This window comes from Calidris pugnax, unplaced genomic scaffold (genome assembly GCF_001431845.1).
Source record: "Calidris pugnax isolate Ruff unplaced genomic scaffold, ASM143184v1 scaffold384, whole genome shotgun sequence".
Classification (NCBI taxonomy): Eukaryota; Metazoa; Chordata; class Aves; order Charadriiformes; family Scolopacidae; genus Calidris; species Calidris pugnax.
In genome coordinates, this window is record NW_015091144.1 from 108197 (window position 1) to 113962 (window position 5766).

Below are 5766 nucleotides of genomic sequence, written 5' to 3' on the forward strand. Positions count from 1 at the left end.
GTTGAAGGGCCGTTTAGATGCAGTGCTGAGGGACATGGTGTAGGGGAGGACTTTGTAGAGTAGGGGAGATGGTTGGACTCGATGATCCCAAGGGTCTCTTCCAACCTGGACCATTCTATGATTCTATGATTTCTCCTCATCCTTGCTCCCTGACTGCTGGGAAAGTGAGTCCCAAGCTACGACCCCCCCTGCCTGGCCAGCCTTGGTGCTGGTGGCCTCCTGGAGCCTTGGACCCCCGGCAGAAGGACCACCAGGGCTGGAGTGAAGCTGGGAAAGGAGCAGGACCCAGCAAAGGGCTGTTCCTGGGGCTCCTGCTCGAGAAGAGCCTGCTCGAAGCCACCACGCGCCCCACTTTTTGCATGCTCAGCTCCCCAGGTGACCCCAGACGTGCTTATTTTTGGGGGGGAACATGCATTTTCACCCTGTCCCAGTGCTCAGTGGCTCCCAGCTCCATCCTGGCTCTCTGAGACGATGCTGCCCACGCTGAGTGTGAGCCCCAAAGGTGCTGGGAGCCGTGCCCCACACCCAGCCTTCCCCCAGATGGGAAGGGAGCAGCTCCCCAGGTGACCCCAGATGTGCTTTTTTGGGGGGGGAGGGACATGCAGTTTCACCCTGTCCCAGTGCTCCCAAATGGTCTCTTCCCCAAATAGGGAAGGGAGCAGCTCCTCAGGTGACCCCAGATGTGCTTTTTTTGGGGGGGAAACATGCATTTTCACCCTGTCCCAGTGCTCAGTTGCTCCCAGCTCCATCCTGGCTCTCTGGGATGATGCTGCCCGAGCTGAGCGTGACCCCAAAGGTGCTGGGAGCCGTGCCCCACACCCAGCCTTCCCCCAAATGGGGAAGGGAGGTGCTCCCCAGGTGACCCCAGACATGCTTTTTTTGGGGGGGGAGGGACATGCAGTTTCACCCTGTCCCAGTGCTCCCAAATGGTCCCAAATGGGGAAGGGAGCAGCTCCCAGGTGACCCCAGACATGCTTTTTTTTTAGACTCGATGATCCCAAGGGTCTCTTCCAACCTGGACCATTCTATGATTCTATGATTTCTCCTCATCCTTGCTCCCTGACTGCTGGGAAAGTGAGTCCCAAGCTACGACCCCCCCTGCCTGGCCAGCCTTGGTGCTGGTGGCCTCCTGGAGCCTTGGACCCCCGGCAGAAGGACCACCAGGGCTGGAGTGAAGCTGGGAAAGGAGCAGGACCCAGCAAAGGGCTGTTCCTGGGGCTCCTGCTCGAGAAGAGCCTGCTCGAAGCCACCACGCGCCCCACTTTTTGCATGCTCAGCTCCCCAGGTGACCCCAGACGTGCTTATTTTTGGGGGGGAACATGCATTTTCACCCTGTCCCAGTGCTCAGTGGCTCCCAGCTCCATCCTGGCTCTCTGAGACGATGCTGCCCACGCTGAGTGTGAGCCCCAAAGGTGCTGGGAGCCGTGCCCCACACCCAGCCTTCCCCCAGATGGGAAGGGAGCAGCTCCCCAGGTGACCCCAGATGTGCTTTTTTGGGGGGGGAGGGACATGCAGTTTCACCCTGTCCCAGTGCTCCCAAATGGTCTCTTCCCCAAATAGGGAAGGGAGCAGCTCCTCAGGTGACCCCAGATGTGCTTTTTTTGGGGGGGAAACATGCATTTTCACCCTGTCCCAGTGCTCAGTTGCTCCCAGCTCCATCCTGGCTCTCTGGGATGATGCTGCCCGAGCTGAGCGTGACCCCAAAGGTGCTGGGAGCCGTGCCCCACACCCAGCCTTCCCCCAAATGGGGAAGGGAGGTGCTCCCCAGGTGACCCCAGACATGCTTTTTTTGGGGGGGGAGGGACATGCAGTTTCACCCTGTCCCAGTGCTCCCAAATGGTCCCAAATGGGGAAGGGAGCAGCTCCCAGGTGACCCCAGACATGCTTTTTTTTTTTTGGGGGGGACATGCATTTTCACCCTGTCCCAGTGCTCCCAAATGGGGAAGGGAGCAGCTCCCCAGGTGACCCCAGACATGCTTTTTTTGGGGGGAAACATGCATTTTCACCCTGTCCCAGTGCTCAGCGGCTCCCAGCTCCATCCTGGCTCTCTGGGATGATGCTGCCCGAGCTGAGCGTGAGCCCCAAAGGTGCTGGGAGCCGTGCCCCACACCCAGCCTGACCTCAGAGCCTCTTAGCAGGATTACCCCCGCTGTGGGCACCCTGCCTTCCTTGGCATTAGCCCGTCCTCCCTGTGCCCCCGTGTATCGTCACGCACCACGGGTACCCAGCACACCACAGGAGCATCTTTAGGGCATGGCCCACGCCACAGCTCAAGGAAACACCCTCTGCACCGACTGCCCGCAACCCACGGGTGTCACAGAGACACCTCAGCTCCCAGCCACAGCCTGAAAAAGGCTGCTCCCTGCCTCAGTTTCCCCACTAGCCCCCCCCCCCAACACAGCAAAGGGTGAGGAGGGGGCAGAGTGGCTGGAGCTGCCGGGCAGAAAAGGACCTGGGGGGGTTGGTGGCCTGTGGGCTGAAGATGAGCCAGCAGTGTGCCCAGGTGGCCAAAAAAGCCACCAGCATCCTGGCCTGTGTCAGGAACAGCGTGGGGAGTAGGGCCCGAGAGGTGATTGTCCCCCTGTACTGGGCACTGGTGAGGCCTCACCTCGAGTGCTGCGTCCAGTTTTGGGCCCCCTACCATAAAAAAGACATCGAGGTGCTGGAGCGGGTCCAGAGAAGGGCGACAAAGGTGGTGAGGGGTCTGGAGAATAAGTCTGATGAGGAGAGGCTGAGGGAGCTGGGGGTGTTCAGCCTGGAGAAGAGGAGGCTGAGGGGAGACCTTATTGCTCTCTCCAACTCTACAACACAAGGAGGGTGTAGAGAGGTGGGGGTTGGTCTCTTTTCTCAAGTCACAGGCGACAGGACGAGAGGAAATGGCCTCAAGTTGCACCAGGGGAGGTTCAGGCTGGATATTAGGAACAATTTTTTCCCTGAAAGGGTTCTCAGCCCTTGGAATGGGCTGCCCAGGGAGGGGGTTGAGGCCCCATCCCTGGAGGTGTTCAAAAGCCGGGTTGATGTGGTGCTGGGAGGTCTGGTTTAGTGATGATGCTCCTTGTTTGTTGTGGGGGTGTCTATTTTTGTCAAAGTTAGGTTGACGGTTGGACAAGATGATCTTTGAGGTCCCTTCCAACCTAGAAGATTCTGTGATTCTGTCTCTGCTCCCCAGGGGATGCAGGGGAGGTGGCGATGCCCTACACAGTTCCCCCCCCTCCCATTCCCCTGGCACCAGGAGAGGAGGAGGGGGAGCCGTGTCCCAGGGTCCCCCCAGGGAGCTGCAGCCCATCGAGCCCCACGGCATCATCAGCCCCACGGCATCATCAGCCCCACAGCAGGGCCAAGGTGGCGGGTGTGGGGTGAGAGGGGCTGCCTTCGTGCCTGTTTCGTAAGAGGCATAAGCAGCTCAGCAGATTTACTCCTGAGCTGAGTGTGACCCCAACTAAGCTGCCGGGAAAGGTGTCCCCCCCCCCGGGCACTGTGTGGGGCCGGCCCCATCGCCCACAGCCCCCTCCCCAGGGCTGGGGACTTGCCCCAAGACCACCCGCATCTTCCCAAGGTGGCCAGACTGGTCCAGGTCCCTTTTGCCACTCGCTTTGAGCCCCCCAAGTGGAAACCACACTCAGGCAGCTCCTCGCCTCACGGCCAGATCCCCAACCATGTCCCCCACCCCACGGTTAATCTTGGCCTCCTGTTTTGGAAAATTAAAGCGGCTCAAAGGAGGAGGAGATGATCACCCAGCTTAAAGACTTAATGGTACCACCACAGCCAGCTCAGCATCTCGGCTCTGGGCCGGTGGGTCAGCGTGTCAGTGTGTCAGTGAGTCAGCACATCACACACACACACACACACACGCGTGTGGACAACCTCCCCTCTGCCACGGAAGGACGTGTTGGGGGGGGGGGAAGATGCTGTGCTGCTGGCAAAGGAAAACACGCTTTTTGGGGCATCTTTGGGGGATGCCTCCCTGCCAAGTCCCTCAGTGCTGCTGATACAGGGAGGGAGAGGGAAGATTGTAAAGACACCGTGGACATCTCCGTGCATTTACCTGAAATCCAGGCGTGCAACTCTCAGCACGTGCACGGCAGCAACACGCTCCTGGGGGCACGGACACCGACACGGTGCCCCGTTGTGTCAGCCACACACGTGCTGCAGCCCTGGCAGTGCCCAGAAGGCAAGTGCAAGTCGTCTTTTCACAGAATCACCCAATTGTAGGGGTTGAAGGGACCTCTGGAGATCATTTAGTCCAACCCCCTGCCAGAGCAGGGTCACCCACAGCAGGTTGGATGCATCCAGGAGGGTTTTGAGTATCTCCAGAGCAGGAGACCCCACACCCTCTCTGGGCAGCCTCTTCCAGGGCTCTGCCACCCTCACCCCAAAGAAGTTCTTCCTCAGATTGGAGTGGAACTGCCCATGTTTGTGCCCATTGCCCCTTGTCCCATCACCAGGCACCACTGGGAAGAGCCCAACCCCATCCTCTTGACACCTGCCCTTTAGATATCGATGAGCATTGATGAGGTCCCCTCTCAGTCTTCTCTAGGCTGAACCCAGAGCCCCAGGTCTCTCAGCCTTTCCCTATTTTTGGAAAGCCTGGGCAATGGCTGTGCCAGCCCCGCAGCCCCAGGGGGATGCCTGCCATGGCTGGCTGATGAAAGCTGCCCTTTGTCCACTTGCAGGGTGCAGCACAGGGCCAAGCTTGGAAAGCAAGTGGGTTTGTCCCCAGATAAAACAGCCCCAAACTGAGCTTTGAGCAGGTGCTTGCGCAACAAGGACCCAGGCCAGCCATGTGGGATCCCAGAGGGATGAGCGGGGGCCGTTGCCTCCCACCCCAAAATTATGCAGGAGACTCCCCATCATCCACCAGCTCTATGACTGGCTACCATGGGTTTGAGACTGGGATCACGGGGTGGTGTGTGAGAGAAGATTGGGGAGGTCAGTGATACCTGATGAGGATACAATCTCTGGTCTTTGCAATGGGGGCCCAGGATTTGGGGGTGAGCTGCAGCTTGTTCTTCGAGGTCATCCCCCTGGGGCCAAAGTCTCCAGAGTTGGGGCATTTTGAGCTCCATTTGGGATTGATCCATCTTCAGGTTGGGCTATGCCCCTCAGTGGTACCTGCCCTGCTGGGAAACAGCTTCTTTGATGCTCATGTTACAAGACCACCCTTCTCCAGCCCCCAGTAAGTTGGTACCAGTTCCCAGCCCCTGCCCTATCCCTGGGACCCCCCATCCACAAGGAAGAGCTTGCTCACACAGGGTAACACCTGTGGGTAACACCCCATGGCAACCAGGGAGCCCCAAAAGCACCAAGAGCTCCCCTCACCTCCCAGGACAGCAGGTCCCAGGTCCTCCCAGGACCTACTGGTCTTCTCTAGCCCCAGAACCCACCCAGCATCCTCCCAGTCAGAGTGAGGGGCCTGAGCAAGGAGCGGGACCTTCCAGCCAAGCAGGACCATTTCCCCCCATCCCATTCATGCAAGTTGGTGCCTGGAGAAAGCAGTCAGAGCCTGGATAAATTTCCACCCGTTTATTGGGGAAGCTGCACCGAGGTATTCCAATAAATTAAAAGCATAGGCCACGTGGGTGCGTCGCGTACATGAGCATCAGGAAGGCAAAGGCAGAGTGGGATCTGCAGAACAGAGGTGGGTAGACAGGATGGAGCCACCAGGGAGTCCCGACAGCTACAGAAACCTCTAGTGTAAAAGTAGGAATAGCTGCAAAACTAGAGGTTAAAAAAGAAAAAAAAAAAAAAAAAAAAACCTGTACTTTT